The sequence below is a fragment of the Lygodium microphyllum genome, chromosome 8, assembly GCF_053477565.2.
Source record: "Lygodium microphyllum isolate KBCC chromosome 8, Lygodium_microphyllum_v1.1.10, whole genome shotgun sequence".
NCBI lineage: Eukaryota > Viridiplantae > Streptophyta > Polypodiopsida > Schizaeales > Lygodiaceae > Lygodium > Lygodium microphyllum.
In genome coordinates this window covers 159,500,480-159,516,866 of record NC_141142.1, presented here as the reverse complement: position 1 = coordinate 159,516,866, position 16,387 = coordinate 159,500,480, and positions in this window count along the sequence as shown.

Below are 16,387 nucleotides of genomic sequence, written 5' to 3'. Positions count from 1 at the left end.
AGGCATCTAGCTTATCATGAGCTCTCCCAGCACTAAGCATATTATCCACATAGAGTACCAAAATCATAAGGCTGCCATCACGAGCCTTCTTTATGTATAAACATGGATCCATCACACTACGGCTCTTTCTCAACTTATACACTAGGTATTCCATGCATTTTTCTTCAAAGCCCTTGGGCTATTGCATATAGATCTTATCATGCAAGTCTCCATGTAAGAAAGCTGTCTTTACATCCATCTAATAAACGTCTATATCTAGGTGAGCAATCAATGCTAGTACCAAGTGTAGGGTTGTCATTTTGACCACATGAGAAAAGACTTCATCAAAGTCAACACCATATTCTTGCTTGAAACCCTTAGCTACCAATATAGCCTTATAAGTAAGTTTGGGTGTCTAGGGATACTTTCAGCTTGTATACACACTTGCATGGTAATGCCTTCTTGCCACTAGGCAAAAGAACCAATTTTCACATATGGTTAGTCTGTAAGGAGGTAAACTCTATTTGCATAGTCCTGTCCCATGAGAGTCGCTATCATCTCTGTGATGGCCACATCATAATAGAGAGGATCACCTGCATTTGTCACCATAACATAATCCATGGAGGGTGTAAAATCTCTAGAAGAGCATCTCAAAGTAGGTTGATCCTACACAATAGATGGGGCTTGGGACATTGAAGCATGAGTTGATGCATGATGTCTAGCTAGTTGTCCGGGAGTAAGAGGTTCCTCTTGAAAGATCACCTTGCGTACCTCAACCACCTACTTAGGCTGATTATGCATTTTTTTCTCATGAAAAAAGACATCATGGTTGCAGATAACCTTGCAAGCTTGCAAATCCCATACGTTATAGTCCATCTCACCTACATTTCCATAACCAAAAAAGATGCATCTCATGGACTTAGGATAAGCTTATTGCATTTATCCTTGGGAACATGGCAAAATGCCTCACAACCAAAGACATATAAATGATCATATAATGTAGGTTTTCCAATCCATACCTTCTCAGCAACATGGCAATCAATAACAGTGCAAGGGGACCTATTAATCAAGTGAACGGAAATAGTATCTGCCTCAGCCCAAAAGTATTGTGGCAAGCCTACTTGGCTGAGCATACTATAGACTCTCTCCTGAATCATCCTACTCATGTGTTCAATAATACCATTTTGAGGAGAGATCTAAGAGGTGGTCAATTGACGCTTAATATCCCACTCATCACAAAACTCTCAAAATATTTCGAGACATACTCACCCCCATTATCTAACCTTAGGTATTTCAACCTATACCCAGACTCGTTCTCAACAAGAGCAAACAGACATTGAAAGGTAGACAAGACATGTGATGTTTGCTTAATAGGGTAAGCCTAGACCTTATGTGAGTAATCATCAACGAAGATGACAAAGTACTTCGCACCACCTAGCATTTGACATGGCATGGAATCACATATATCTGAATAAACAAGAACCAAAGGCTCTATACGTACTATGTATCTGCTTGCCATATAAGCAATGATCACAAGACTCAAAACACTTATAGTCTAGGGACAAAAGATATTGCAAAGTAGTAAGCATTTTCATTCCTTTTAAAGATATGTACCCAAGGCAACAACGCCAAAGAGATACATGTGAAACTGTAGCCATAGCCAAAACATGGTCAATTGACTCAAATCTAAGTAAAGGATAGAGGATACTAGACTTCGCACCACATGCAATAACAAGATTCCCACAAGAAATCTTCCATGAGAAATCACCAAAAGAGACAACATAACTTGCATCATCCAAGGTGCCAACACAACTAAGGCTCTTCGTGAGAGCTAGTACATGATGTACATCATGGAGTAAACATGTTACCTAAACCAAAACACAACTGGACATTACCAATACCAAATGTCTCTAATGCCAAGTCATTACCCAAACAGATAGATCCAATCGTACTGTGATAGAAGTGAAGCCACTCTCTCTGATGAGGGGTCACAAGAAAGGAAGCCCCTGAATCTATCAACCAACACTTAGTATATCCTAACAAAGCATCAGCTAGCTATGAAGTAACCAAAGAAGAAGCTGCCAAGGAAAGATCATCAAATATATCAAGCTACACTACATTAATTTTCTTAATCCTGACACTAGACTTACTAGGCACAATACTATGATCATCATTATTATCTTGCACTTTACCCTTTCTCTGTTCCTTGTACTTGTATTTGTGCATTTTATGGCACTTTGGTCGAATATGACCTAATTTTCCACAACAATAACAAGTAAAATTGGACTTATGGCCATGGGACTTACTACAAGATTGTCCATGTGTCCTAAACTAATAGCTGTTAGAGTCTCTACCACGACCATTTCTCTCTTGCTGACCTCTCATAATCAATGCATGGGACATACATGAAGCATTCACATTCTTTCTCTTCACCTTTTCTATCAAGAAGGCACTCTCAACATCTTGCAATTTTAGCCCATCCTTAGTATAGACAACCACACGAAAAGTGTCACATGAGTCAAGTAAAGTACCAATAAAAAATAAAGGATGCAAAGTATCCTTGAACTCAATCTCCTGCGAAACTAAATAATGATGATGGAGTGAAACTCATTCAGATATACAGATATAGAAGTCATATCCTTCATGTGAAGGTCCATCAATTGTTTCAACCAACACATTTGAGATGGAGTACTCTACTTGTCATTAAGATTCTTAATCTCTGTAGTATCATTTCCAATTACAACATTATAGTAAACCTGCTTAGAGAGTGATAAAATGGTTGTGGACTTGCATAGCTCATCTAGCTTATCCCAATCCTCAACCGTAATGTTTTCGAGTTTAACACTCATGTTTTAGTGGTCTAATCTACAACTACACTAAAACTTGTCATATCTAGATCATCCAATAGTTGTAATTAGTCCCATTTAGTTTCTCAATATTGAATATAGCATTGTTGTAAGAACCACCAGCCATAATGTGATCAAGCAAGTGCACAGAAGGACAAGAAGGCGGGTTGTTGTAATACCTTGCAAATTAGTCCCAAAACCATCGTTAAATCAAGTGCGAGACAGAAGATACTACCAAAGTAATGAGCTATTAAAAGCTTGAATGATATCAAACATGAAGTCTATAGCCCTCTTGATCAAGGTAGAGAGCAAGAAGCAATGGCCAAGTGTGGAGCTGAAGTAGATGAGTGCTCACAGCCTGGAAAAAAATGATGCAATCTGCCATGTTGGTGCTGAACTTGCTACTGCTCCACATGGGCTGAAAAGGGGGTAATGGGGGGCTCAAGAAGGGCCTATCAAAGGCCTATGACAAGCCTCTTTGAGCCTTGATAGGTGTAAGGCACAATATGAGGGGAATAAGCTTCAAGGGTTTGAAGCCATGGCTGCCCTTGCTGTTTGCAACCTGTAGACTGAAATAAAACCCTGAAAGAATGATCAAATACCTCAGTATCAATGTCTTGAAGGTGCCTCAATAGGCTGGGAAGGTGCTCGAGAAGCCGAGGAGTGACGGGAGCTCGGGGAGATCGGATATGGCTGCCGGGATGGAGACCCAATGCGTGAAGCGAGTTGATGCGAAGGTCGAGAAGCATCGAGTCGAGCTCGAGCAAGAGAATGCCAAGCTCTGATACAAGTTGAAAGGTGAGAAGGATCAAAGCTTGCACGTGAGCTATGGCGGGAGAGCAAGAGCAAGAAAAGAGAGAGACAAGAAATGGGAACTCCAACAGTCACAATGTGTGACCAAGCCTTCCTTTATTCAAATTGTCACTAAAAGAATAAAGAATAAAGTGACGTGACGGGCGCCCGCCACCTGCAGTGTGCAGTGGCGGGTACTGTCAGTGTAGTAATACACGGGGCGGCACAGCAGAGGCGCCTTTACCCCCAACAATGGCTATTAGCTTGTGATCAAGCTTGATTAGGCACTTCATCTCTGATTCATTGGTCAGATGTGCCATCTCCTTAGCCAAATCTTTGAGATATTTCTCCTCATGCATATGCTTTAGGTGCTTTAGAAGTGCTAGAGGTGTCAAGGATGTTGGTTGCGACACCTCTTCCAATGTAAATTGCTAAGGACACGTTTTGCCAGAGGCATCGTCATGGCCAAAGGCTGTGACTTTTGTGATTCCTGATTGGAAGTAGTAGCAGCTAGTTCACTGGATCGGCTATTGTTAGTAGATTGTGGTGTTAGGTCCTCAGGCATATCGAAAGTGGTTGTGTCTTTTGTTGCCCTTTAAGCATTCACTTGTGCAAATCAAGTCTCAATTGATCTTGTCACAATAGATTGCACAGGCATATCCTCAGGCCAAGAGCTAAGGGTGGTGTCATGTCCCCACCTCTTGGATATTTGGAATCTTAGATGGAGATAGAGATTGGGATTGAGTAGTTGCACTTGACAACTGCTATTGTGCTTCCTATGTCCGTTTAGAGGAGGGTGTAGGAGATTTGGGACTCCTAGGTGGACTTGGCACTCGCTGGAAGATTTGCTCATGGCTGTTACATGATTCTACCATTTGCTTTGTTGAGCAATTAGCCTTATCATAAGCATCATTGCACATGTGGTGCTCATTATCCCGTTTAAAAGTCAAAGTCTCCTTGGGCACTAGTGGCTTTTATGCACACTCGACGGTTACATCTAATATCCTCTTGTTAAGCACGCTAGGCTGAGGATCTACGCTTTGAATAGTCCCATTTGGTTTTTTGATTTCAATAGTGAGGGGCTCGGTCACTCCAATGTTTTTTACTCGAGACTTGTTTTTTCATTTAGATTTCCTCCTACGCTTCTTCGCTCTTGATATGTCCTAGCCTTCAACTAACAGAGGTGGTTTAGCAGGTGGTTTTGGTACCCAAATCCATCGGTGACTTGCATAATACCCTTGAGCACATATCAACACTTTGGATATCCATCGCGGCGTTGTGCTGGCTCTCCATCTACTATACCTTCATCTATAAGGCTTGGGCTTCTTTTGTGGTCTTCTACCATATTTGTAAGTCCAAAGCCTGTCCTTGGCATTGTCTCCTAACCTTCTTGTATCAAAGCATGGCCTCACTCACTAGTTCTCTTTGTTCAACATGCGCTTGTATCAACTCTTTCAACAAGTCCTTGCTCTCATTACTAAGCTTGCCTGGCATGTCAGAATGTTTCTTGTCTTTCCCTCGAGGTTTGATGAGGTCACCCTTACTAAGGGTTGTGATTATCCTCACACCCGGTAGTGTCGAGTGTATCCTCTGTGCTGCATAGTCGGCCTCGCACTTTGTCGCCCTTTTGAAATGTCGTCCTAGGAGGGTTTTCTTTCCACAATCAAGACTATTTGGCGAAACATGGAATAGGATAGGAAAGCTTTTAGTTTCAATAGTTACTAGGATTTTGCACTTCCTTATAAGTGCTTGTGAGTGCCTTCCATAAGGATTAAGAGTTGCATCAGTTGGTGTGAGCTCTAGTTGGCCTAGTAGGATCCATGCTTCATAGGTCAAGATATTAAAATCAGCTCCTTCATCGATTAGAGCATCAACACAGTGCTCTCTTTTTGCGGTGAGTTTGACCCTAAGATAAGCAGGTGGTACTATGTCTTCATCTTCCGAGTCTTGGCTTATAAATTCAAGCCTTCTAATGCATGCCTTTGAGTCCTCAATTGCACGACCACATGTGGATTCTCCACTGATGTCTTGGATTATCTGTGCAATGTCATTCAAGGTGCATCTATTGTCAGAGAACTGTCATGTCTAGTCATCCGCGTAGTTGTAGCTTGATGTTGTTGCATTCCGCTTTGACTAGACATAGTCTGAATGCAACCTATACATGTCTTTGTGGTGTGGCCTTTTTGCCCTTGTTGGCTAGATTGGCCCATTGAGGTTCTAGGGTCTTTGTTTGTCTTTATTTGAGTATGGGCTTTTGGCTGCTGTTTTGCAAGTAAAATTCTATGCTAGTGCAGAGCCATTACTACACTCGGATCCAATTTGGAGGGCCTATCACAGTGCACATTTTCTCTCCAGCCTACTTGGGGAAGGTGCACAATTTGAAGGACCGTTCGTTGCCAAGTTTTGAACTACTTACTCTAGATTTTAGTTGAGTGATAGATCTATGATGTGATTTTGGCTCTATATGGTCTCTGGGGTCGGTTTCAAGGTCTACATGTTAAAAATTTACAAAAATCAAAATTCGGCCCAACAGGTCTAAATTGTAGGGCTAAATATCCGATTCGGCCCGTCCAAATGGCCGAGGGCCAAATGAGGAAATTGTCGAATACAACTGGGCTGAATGTCCAATTTGGCCAATCCGAATGTGGTTGTCTGAGGGCCAAGAGGTTAGTGGACGAGGGCCGAGTCAAGTGAGCCGAATTGACCCAAGTCAGGTCGGCTGAATGCAAAGTTGGTCTGAAAGGTGAATTCAGCCAAGCCAAATGCCAACTTGTCCGAGTGGAATTGGGCCGAGTCGGCAGGGCCAAGGGCTGAATATCAAGTTGGTCTGAATGGTCGATTTGGACAAGCCTGGGGCATCTGAGTGGTAGTGGGCCGAGTGGCCGAATACAGGAGGGCTAAGGGCCGATTTTGGGACTTGGTCCAGAATCGCCATCACTCAAACGGATCAAACACGGCATGATTTTGGTCAACACAACAATAAATCGTTTGAATCACACGATTTAAGTCATGGCATATCACATGCATCTCCATATCAAAGCTATGGATAGAGGGGAAGAGCTATATATACCTGGAATAGCAAATAAATCCCAAAATGCAAATCAACAAACAAATCAAACCCTCATGCTTTATTATGACAGCAGAAACCCTATTGCTTATTTTTCTCTCTTTTTTATGTGTTTTTTCCTACCTAATGCATCCAAATCAAAAAGTAAATGCCTACATTACTCCAACTTACCTTTCCAATCCAAAAACTAAAAACCTACTTGCTAAGGAGATCGAATACCTCTTCAAACTTCCTTGCTTCTCCTACCTATCTACCTCAAACACTGGTTTGGGGAAAACCCCACTTCAATGCTCTATTTGGCCCGGGCAACAGAACCAAAATGTAGAGATGATCAAACGCCAAGACCCACGGACCGCTTATTGTTTCAAGCATTCCAAACCAAGCTCTAATGGCTACCTCTCACATAGCCGATGCATCATCCATCCCTATGGGTGTAGTGAGCTTACCTCTATGCCCGATCGAGTTACCTACTCTCTCGAACACTCTGGTAGATCCACGATCCAAGTGCAAGCTTCAAGCAAGCTCCATCCTACAGCTCCACGCTCCAAGCTCCATTGCCATGAGCAAGACAACAGAAGACAAGAGAAAAGAAGAGAGGAGAAGATGGAGAGTTTCTCCACCATGGTCCCTCGCCCTCACATACTCACTCCCTCACACTCTCACACTCCCTCTCTTAAGCACAAGCTCAAGCAAGCAAGAACAAGGAGAAGAAGAAGAGGAGGAGAGCTACATTTGGCTACACACAATAATGAGCTTCTCATTCACTTTTCAACTTTATATACAAAACCCTAAATCCCTTTTGGGTGGTCATCCCATTATCCCCTTTTTTGCATGGCCGGTCGTGGCCTAGGCCCCTTTTTCCCATTGTCCTCCTATCTACCTAGCTTCCTTTCTACCGCCCGTCTACCTTCACAAATTGCACGAGTGAGAGCTCAGCACTCTTAAAATAAATCATGGTGTGCCTTGCGCTCTTTTACAAAATGATTAACTTTCGCTTTTCCTCGTGCGTCTTTCTCCTTGATTTAGGACTTTTCTACACTCCTTATGGTTCGAGATTCTTCTTGGTGCACCTTCGTCTTCCTTTTCACTTTTGCCTTGGCCTTGTCTTCTACTTTAGATTTTCTAGATTTTCCACCTTGTTTGTCTGAGGGTTCATAATGGAAGATTTGCAATTTTTGGAGGAAACCCCATCTTTAGCATCACCTGTCTAAGATATTCCCAACGAACCCAATCAAAGGCTTTCTCCACATCTAGTTGAAGAAAAACAATATTTTGGCAAGAAGTCTTTGCCCAAAGAATGGCCATAATGGCATTCAGCACATTGTCAAGAATAGATCTGCCTTGGACAAAGCCATACTGAAATGGATGCACAACATTTTTGACTATTGGGCTCAGTCTATTGGCAAGAGCCTTTGTGAAAATTTTATAAACCACGCTCATTAAAGCAATAGGCCGCCAATGGGAAAGAGTCATGCATTGCTTTTGCTTGGGGATAAGGCAAAGCATGTTGCTAGTCCAAGAGGAAGGAAGATGACCACTGTCCTAGTAGTGATTAACAAGTTGGGTGATTGACGGGCCCAACTCTTTCCAATAAAAGAGTATGCATTCCACCGTAATGTCATCTACTCCTGGGGATTTCCTACTACCCATGCCCTTCAGAGCAGCATAGAGTTTAGCTTGGTCAAATGGTTGAACTATTCGATCATTGGCCTCTTGAGTGACAGTTGTTTGTACAAGCCTCAACATCAGGTCAATAGCACCCCAATCAACAACATTCAAGTCCTTATACAAAGCTTCGAAGTAGGATATGCATTGCTGTGTTATCTCCTTCTGATCAAAGATCCAATGGCCATCATCTTGGTCTAAGATAGTCAAGCTTTCTCTAAATCACCTCAATCTTATGCTTCGAATAAAGCTTGTAGAGTTGCAGCTTAAATCCAAGACCAGTCTCTTATTGAACAATAGGGAAATTTTCTCTAACTCCCGTACTTGGGCAATGCATCTAATTCTGACTGGTCCTCTGAGCTAACTCCTCAAAGATAGCATTAGCCCATTTTAAAAGGTTTCCCTCTTCATTGCAAAGCCAGATTCCTTGTAAAGAAGTACAATGTTGTAGAGTCATAGCAAAAATCTTCCATGGATCCAGGCAATCATACTCAATGTCCTGAGCCAACTTAGAAATGGCCCCTTGCATCATATACTTGAAAGTAAGCTGACAAAAATGTCTCTTGTTGATTACCAAATTCTTATGCTCCCCTCCACAACACATGGTTGAGCGGACATGAGTTCAAAGAGGACTAAGACATGATCAGAGAGCAAACAGTTGAAATCTGTTTTTAATTTTACAATTGTAGTGAGCCATTCATCACCTCTGAGCATGTACCGCCAATCTAATCTAGCCCAATAAGATTGGTGACTAGGGGAATGATATGTGAAAGGACAATGCCATAACTGCGGGAATTCCTTCATATCAAGCATATTCAATTTACCGCATGCCTCCCACCATATTTCCATTTTTTCTCCCACCATTAATGAGGAGGATGATGTTGCATCATCTGGATCAGTAACTGCATTAAAATCTTCGCCAAGAAAACCTGAAGCAAGAGAAAAAGTAGTAAGTTCAGTCCAAAGATCCGGTCGATGCCTGCTGTCATTGAACCCATAAATATTAGTAATGGATATTCTAATATCCTCCCAGTCCATTTCAATGACAAGATTCATCCATTACTATTGTTCTAAATGCAGGCAAGATTACAACTGAATTTGATGGCTGTGAAGCATCCTGACTTGCCATCTTTGGTCCCAGCAAAATAGCATTAATAATCCCCATAAGAAAAAGACAAGCCACTCCATTGATGCATTTTATGTTCCTAGACCATCACAACATCCAAATCCCAACTCCGAACCCATTTCCAAAATACGCTACGCTTCACACATCCATTAAGCCCTTTGGCATTTATCGTAGCAATCTTCCCCCACTCAATTATCCCCATTCTGATTATGTGTTGCTTCATTAAGATGTACTCCTGCCATACCAATGTCAATATCTCCTGTGGGTTGAGCATCATTGTACCATCGACTAGGAACCAGCATCTTAAAAACCAATCCACTCTTGGTCTTGGCCACGAACTATTCTCGGTTATTAGGACCAAACCATTTCCTACCACCTACCCAAGAGACTGACTAAACATTTGCATCCATACTTGGAAGCTCTCGATCTAGGTGCTCCAAAGGAACCCTATTAAGATATGTGAAGGAGCTAGTCTTATTTCTATTAGATTGAGGTATAGCAACTTTGCTCCAAAATTTTTTGACCGTGGAGCAGTAATCTACTGCATTGTCCATTGGTCTCTGGTGTTTTGCTTATTTAGCCTTTACTTTTATTGTTATTAACCAGCTTCCATCCATCCTCTTTCTCCATAGAAATAACCTCTATCTCATTCAGATTCCCTCCTCAAGCGTGAAGTGCTTGGACACTCCTTAAGGTAGTGACCCCACTACCCACATCCAAAACAAGCGCCAGCAAAATGGCTCCACACCAATTTGAGCCTAAGCTGACCCACCTAAGGTATATCTAGCTCCACTGCATTTGGCTTAGGCTCACTAGTATTCCATAAAAGGTGCACTCTATTGCGAAATGGGATAGCAAGCGATGGCACATATAATGTTTTTCCCAAACCCCTAGCAATGTCAAGCAAGAAATTCCAAAGGTAAGCAGGCAACTCAAGTATGTCCACCCATATAGGAGACTCTCGCTTTTAAGCAAATCTCGTCCTGCCTCAATCGGCTACCAGGGTGTAATGTACACAAGTTCTAGCCCCCAAAAATAAATTCCATGTGCCAAAATCTTCTTAGTGGCTTCTCTTGTTGAATATCACTTCAAAAAAGCCACATCTACCATAATAAATCTACTCAATCGATCCATCATCCTTGAGAATAGCATTAAACCAAGAGGCGACATCCATTGTTTTCGGCACCCTACCCGTGAAAAAATCCGGCATTGCTCGTGCATTGAACCGAAGGATATTGTGATAGACCTTCTCTCCATCCAAATTGATCTTCTTGGCCACCCCACGGACCTATTCTTCCATGTTACACTGGAGAGTTGCAACAAAGATTTTCAAAACCTTCTGAGGGTTGGCTTCCATAGCTGAAGGTTGTAGTCCTCACAAGAGCTAGGAAGTTTGCTATCAGCCGCCTCAAGCCCTGGGCAACCTTGCACAAAGCAACCGATATTTCCATATTCCACATGCAAAGGCCCTATATTAGGCTCTTCTCTCTCTTCCTCGTATGATTTACTACAGAGGCAACACTCTCCTATGACATAGGTTCTGTTGAAGCATTCTCACTATCTTTCATGTGTGCATCCTCATCCCAAGCTCGGCTCAGAATCATCCATGCGATGGACCACACTGTATGTGGCATGCATAAAAAGATGGCGGAACGTGTCTGTATGGACACATGTACAGGAATACAGAGTAATAATGCAAGAATTAATGCCCCTTAATCAAGCTTCACCATCACTTATTTCTTTTTGAGTTGGCTTTTTCAATTTGAATGAGATTGAAATCTTTGGACATAACTTTACCATGACATGCAAATTGGGATTCATAAAATCACTTTCAACCTTTTCAATAAGATATTAAAGCCCTAATATATTCTTTAGCATCAATGAAATGAAATTAATAATTCATCAAATCAAAGGTAGGGAGCCGAATCAACCTAAATAGGATGAATGCTGAGACATGCTAAAATCAACAATAACTGTTACAATGCGAACCACACACGCACATGCACACACACACACACACACACACACACTCTCTCTCTCTCTCTCTCTCTCTCTCTCTCTCTCTCTCTCTCTCTCTCTCTCTCTCTCTCTCTCTCTCTCTCTCTCTCTCTCTCTCTCTCTCTCTCTCTCTCTCTCTCTCTCAAAATGGTCTATGGACAAAATGAGCTAAATTGTGATTGTAATGTGGTAGGTAGGCAAAGAGGTGCTCAAATATTGCTAAGAAATATCAAGTAGAGTGTATAAACATCAAAGCCAAGGTTAGAAGTCGTTGAAGGAAGATACCCTCATTTTATAGGCGATTAAAAAGATAGAATTGTTAGTCTGATCGCCTAACTTCTCAAGTGTAAATAGTAAACCTCGCTACAAGTTATTTCATTTTGAGAGTGACCTTCTTCCATCATGTTATGGGGGCTCCAATCTTGAGAAGTATGTGATGCATGTAAAAATAGTGCATGCTTAGTGTGTGGAAATTCCATATCATCTTGACCAAGAGATCAATTGTTATATTGAGTTAATGTTTGCATGGCTTGTTGCATCCTTGACCAAGGTTTCTATAACCAAGATTTTCTAGAGAGAAAAGAGTCAAATGGGTTGCATATTGGGCACCTAAAGATTCTATAAAGAGAGTTGGTTATTATTTTCGAAAAAATGTATTTGTTATTGGCTGAAATGAGCCCCAACAATTGATGTGCTTCATGCACTTTGTTGAGAAAAGCATAGGATAATCCGTAAAGGCTTTTAGGGATTGTTGAATTTTTGATATAGTAGAGGTGATATGGTTTTGTGAGCTTTTGAATAATCTATTCCCTTGGTATTTGACCTACTTGCCCAAGGCCAAAGGTATAAAAATATTTTACATATGCTTACTATGGGCCTTGGATTATACTAGCAGGGTCACCCTCGTTACGGCTAGGAGGGATTTTAGAGTGGCAAGAGCATGTGCTTGCTCATTTGGGCCCCCAAAGCTAATGCATGCAAGTAGGACACCTTATTGATCTAGACCTTTTGTATCCAATGGCCATACAATGTTAAGTACTTTTATTTTCTAAAAAAGGAGACTAGAAAGTTTCTTGAATCAACAATTCCTCTTAGATAAATTCTAACATTGATATCTTTTAAGTCTATTAGTTGTTAGTTGACTGATCCATTGATAGACTTAATAAATATCCATGTAGGTAGTATGAACAAATGAGTAGACACCTACATAATGTTAAGGAAGATCAAATGCTAGGCTTGTCTAGAAAGTGATAAGCAAATAGGATAGTGCCAAACAATGCTAAAACTCCAAAAGTTCCCATCTAACACAGATCGGGGGTCACAACCATGAGATGATGCATAGAAAAGAGATGAATCGAAATGACTACTAGCAAAAGCATGGTTACATTGTTTGGTTGTGTAAGAGTGAGTTGAAAGGTCATTTCATTAGAGAGAAACATATGAGGTTGAACTTAGATAGAAAGCATGGTCGCAATCTTTAACCCTATTCATATGAGTCATTCCTACCTCGGTCATTTTCCAAAATAAAACATTAGATGTTGCTATTGGAAGGAGTCCCTTCAAGGCCACTCTCTTGGAGCTCATTAAAACCTTAAGAGATGGTTTCTTTGGCAAGGAAAATAACTCCAACCCTCCATCTTGCAAGAAACATTGTGGGAGAGTGGGTATATTTTCCCTCCATTTGAAAATAGCTTTTCTTCTTTATAAGGCCATGAAGAGAAAAAGCTATACATCTTGTTGATTGAGATAATGTGAGTAGCATGGGAAGCTAGGGATGAGAGTTTGTGTCATTTATGTCCTTTGGAGATAGAGTTAGACATATTCTAATTTTTCCCAAGACCCATAAAGCTTCTTCTTCATCAATTGTTCCTCTAACTAAAGGTGGTAGAGATTATATATATTGTCATACTTGCTTGACAATGTATATAATCTTCTTCAATTACTTGTGATAGCAAAGGATGACAATAATAAGGGCAGTACTTCTTCGTTTACTTGTGGTAGTAAAGGATAACAATAATAAGGGCAACTAGGTTTGAATACTTTTGCAAAAGTCCCCAATGTGCAATTCTTATGTGGAGATGCTTTTGTTGGTGTTGGTTCTTGGCATTTTCTCATTTCATAATGTCAATCCCTTATAGTGGGGTTTCACTAGGTTCTTCTAGATGGTGCAAGTATCATCCCCTTATAGTGGGGTTTCACCAGGTTCTTCTAGATGGTGCAAGTATCATCTATAAGTTTAATGCAAACTTGATAAACAATCAATTAGAGATGATACATTTACACTTTGATATAAACAATTGAAGAGGTAACGATAGAATTTCTTTAAGGTGTACACAATCACAAATCCCTCGGTTGACTAGATTATCTCGATTTCCATGAGCTATTGGCTAGCAAAACTCACAATCAATTCCATGTTGCTTTCTCTTAACTACTCCAATTGCAATCTTGGATGATATGGAAGTTTAGCTTCTAGTTAGGAGGTCTTAGGATAGGTGCACTAATTAAAGCCTTTTTTAGGGCTTTCTAAGCATGTTGATGTTTGTCGGTCCACATCTAGTTTACTAAAAGCTTATACAATGGTCTAGTGATGGTCACATAGTTGAGCATGAAGCGTGTGTAGTAAACCATGTGTTCGAGGAAGCACTAAACTCCTTCAACATTTTCTGGTGGCGAAAGTTCCTCAAGCACTTGAAATTTTGAAGTGTCAATGACTATTTTGTTCTTAGACACGTATCATGTTTTATACAAAACTAACCCTGAATTGGATTTAGAGACAAGTGATATATCCTACACCATTCAAAGATAGCTCAAAGCTTCTCTAGGTGCTCATTGTGATGATGCAAAGGTCATCAACAAACACTTTGAGGCATTTGCAAAGTATGTCCTTAAAAATGATACACATTACAGGATGCTGAAAGGTTGTTGATATATTCATCAACCTAAAAGACATGAGAATGCATGTAAACACTACATTCTGTGGCAAAGTGGTCTTATGACTATCATCATGGTGTATTTGCACTTGATTATAGCCTAAAAATCCATTAAGAAAGCTATAAGTCTCCTTTCTTCCCATGCCTCAATCATATGTTTGTTGTATGGCAGTGGATAGTGGTCCTTTCCATTGACTGCATTCACTTTCTTGTAGCTAACACACAATTCGATTTTATCATTGTTCTTGAGTACTAACATGATGGGAGATACCCAATCTGTATGCTCAACTTTGTAAATGAGCACCGCCTTGGGAAGTTTGTCCAACTCTTCTCATACGAGATGTGCATGTCTTAGGTCCTTTGAATATGGTTTATGTTAAGGTGATAACTAAATCACTATGGTATTTCAAGGGCAATGACTAAGAGCCTAAATTTGTAATTAAACAAAAAGGAAGGTGCGTTTGCCAAAATTGGCAATGTGCTTGGATGTGGAGATTAACACATTCATAGAAAAGTCTATGTAGACATGATGTTGAGGGTCATTTACTTTCTTGTAATTGAGAATTTCTCTATCCTATTCTAAACTTTTCATATACATACATTTGTTAGCATTGCCCTTTAGGGCATATGCTTAAACAATAGTGCAATGACAAGATGGTGCAAGTCCCCAAAAAATTAACCATTGTTAACTTTAGTTAAGTTGTCCATTTAGCCTTGAAATGTAGGGATATCTTGCTTTTCAAGAAATGAAAAATTATTTGTAAAAAATTAAAGAAAAATGGTGTTCTCTCTTTTTCTCCAAAAAAAGTGCAATGCTCTTGCATGTGATAATGTGCCCTTGTTATATCTACAAACTTACCTCGTGTACTTGACATTTTTTATGCATCTTCCAAACTTCTCATGCTCTTCTCATGTACGCGCACCAACATATATGCTACTCAACTAAGCTAGAAAAGTCTATGCCATTTACTCTTGAATTTAGGAAAAAAAAACTAAATTAGGTCAACAAATGAGGGGTAGAAAAATAGATTCATAGGTACAATTGTGAAGAAAAGAATTGTGATGAGAGACAATTATTACACCACCAACAAAAGCTTGCATAAAGTGCCAAATTTACCTTCAATATCATGTCTTTTCTCTATCCAAACTTTCAATCGAGGGAAATTACTACATTTACCTTCAAAGTCAAAAATACTTCGTCCAAAAAAGAAGGGAAATCTACAATAATTTTGGTTTATCTTTTGCATTACCTTTATGCGTTTGAGCTCTAGTTGAGAAGGCAAACAAATTTTTTGTCTATGTGCATTTGCAAAGGCTAGTAGACAACATATTGTGAAGATGAGGACATAGAACACCAGTAGCGGGTAGCAGCATTGACCTATCAACAAGGGTAGTGGGTACAAAATTTGTAAGGACATAGTAATATGTTGAAACCATAGCTATATGATGTATGGTTTGCTGTAAATGACTACCATATGAAAATTGAATGTTTCATGTTCTATAATCATAATATCCTTCCTAGCATCACCTTGTATGCCTTTTATCTTATTGCATTGGGAATATAACCTCTTGTAGTAATTTGTTTTAGGAAGAGCGCATAAATTAAATTTGGAGCATCAATTTTGACTCTTACATTAGGTCCATAAACCTTCATTTCTACCTACATGGCACCTTTTTATGCTAAGCTATTTTAGAATGAACAACAACATAACTCTACATTGTTAAGGTTATTTGCACATGCTATACACGATCAGATGTGTAATCGGTAAAGCATGCACATGGATGCGGGCTGTGATGAATTTGGTTGTGAAAACAATAAGACATGGATTGTGCTTGATATATGTGAGAGAGAGATACTCATTATTCTAGTGAACATGAGAGCCTTTGCCTCGTGTGATCAAAGGCAAAGAGAGAGAGAGAGAGAGAGAGAGAGAGAGAGAGAGAGAGAGGTTACAACTTGTGGGGCTTACATATTAGATATATA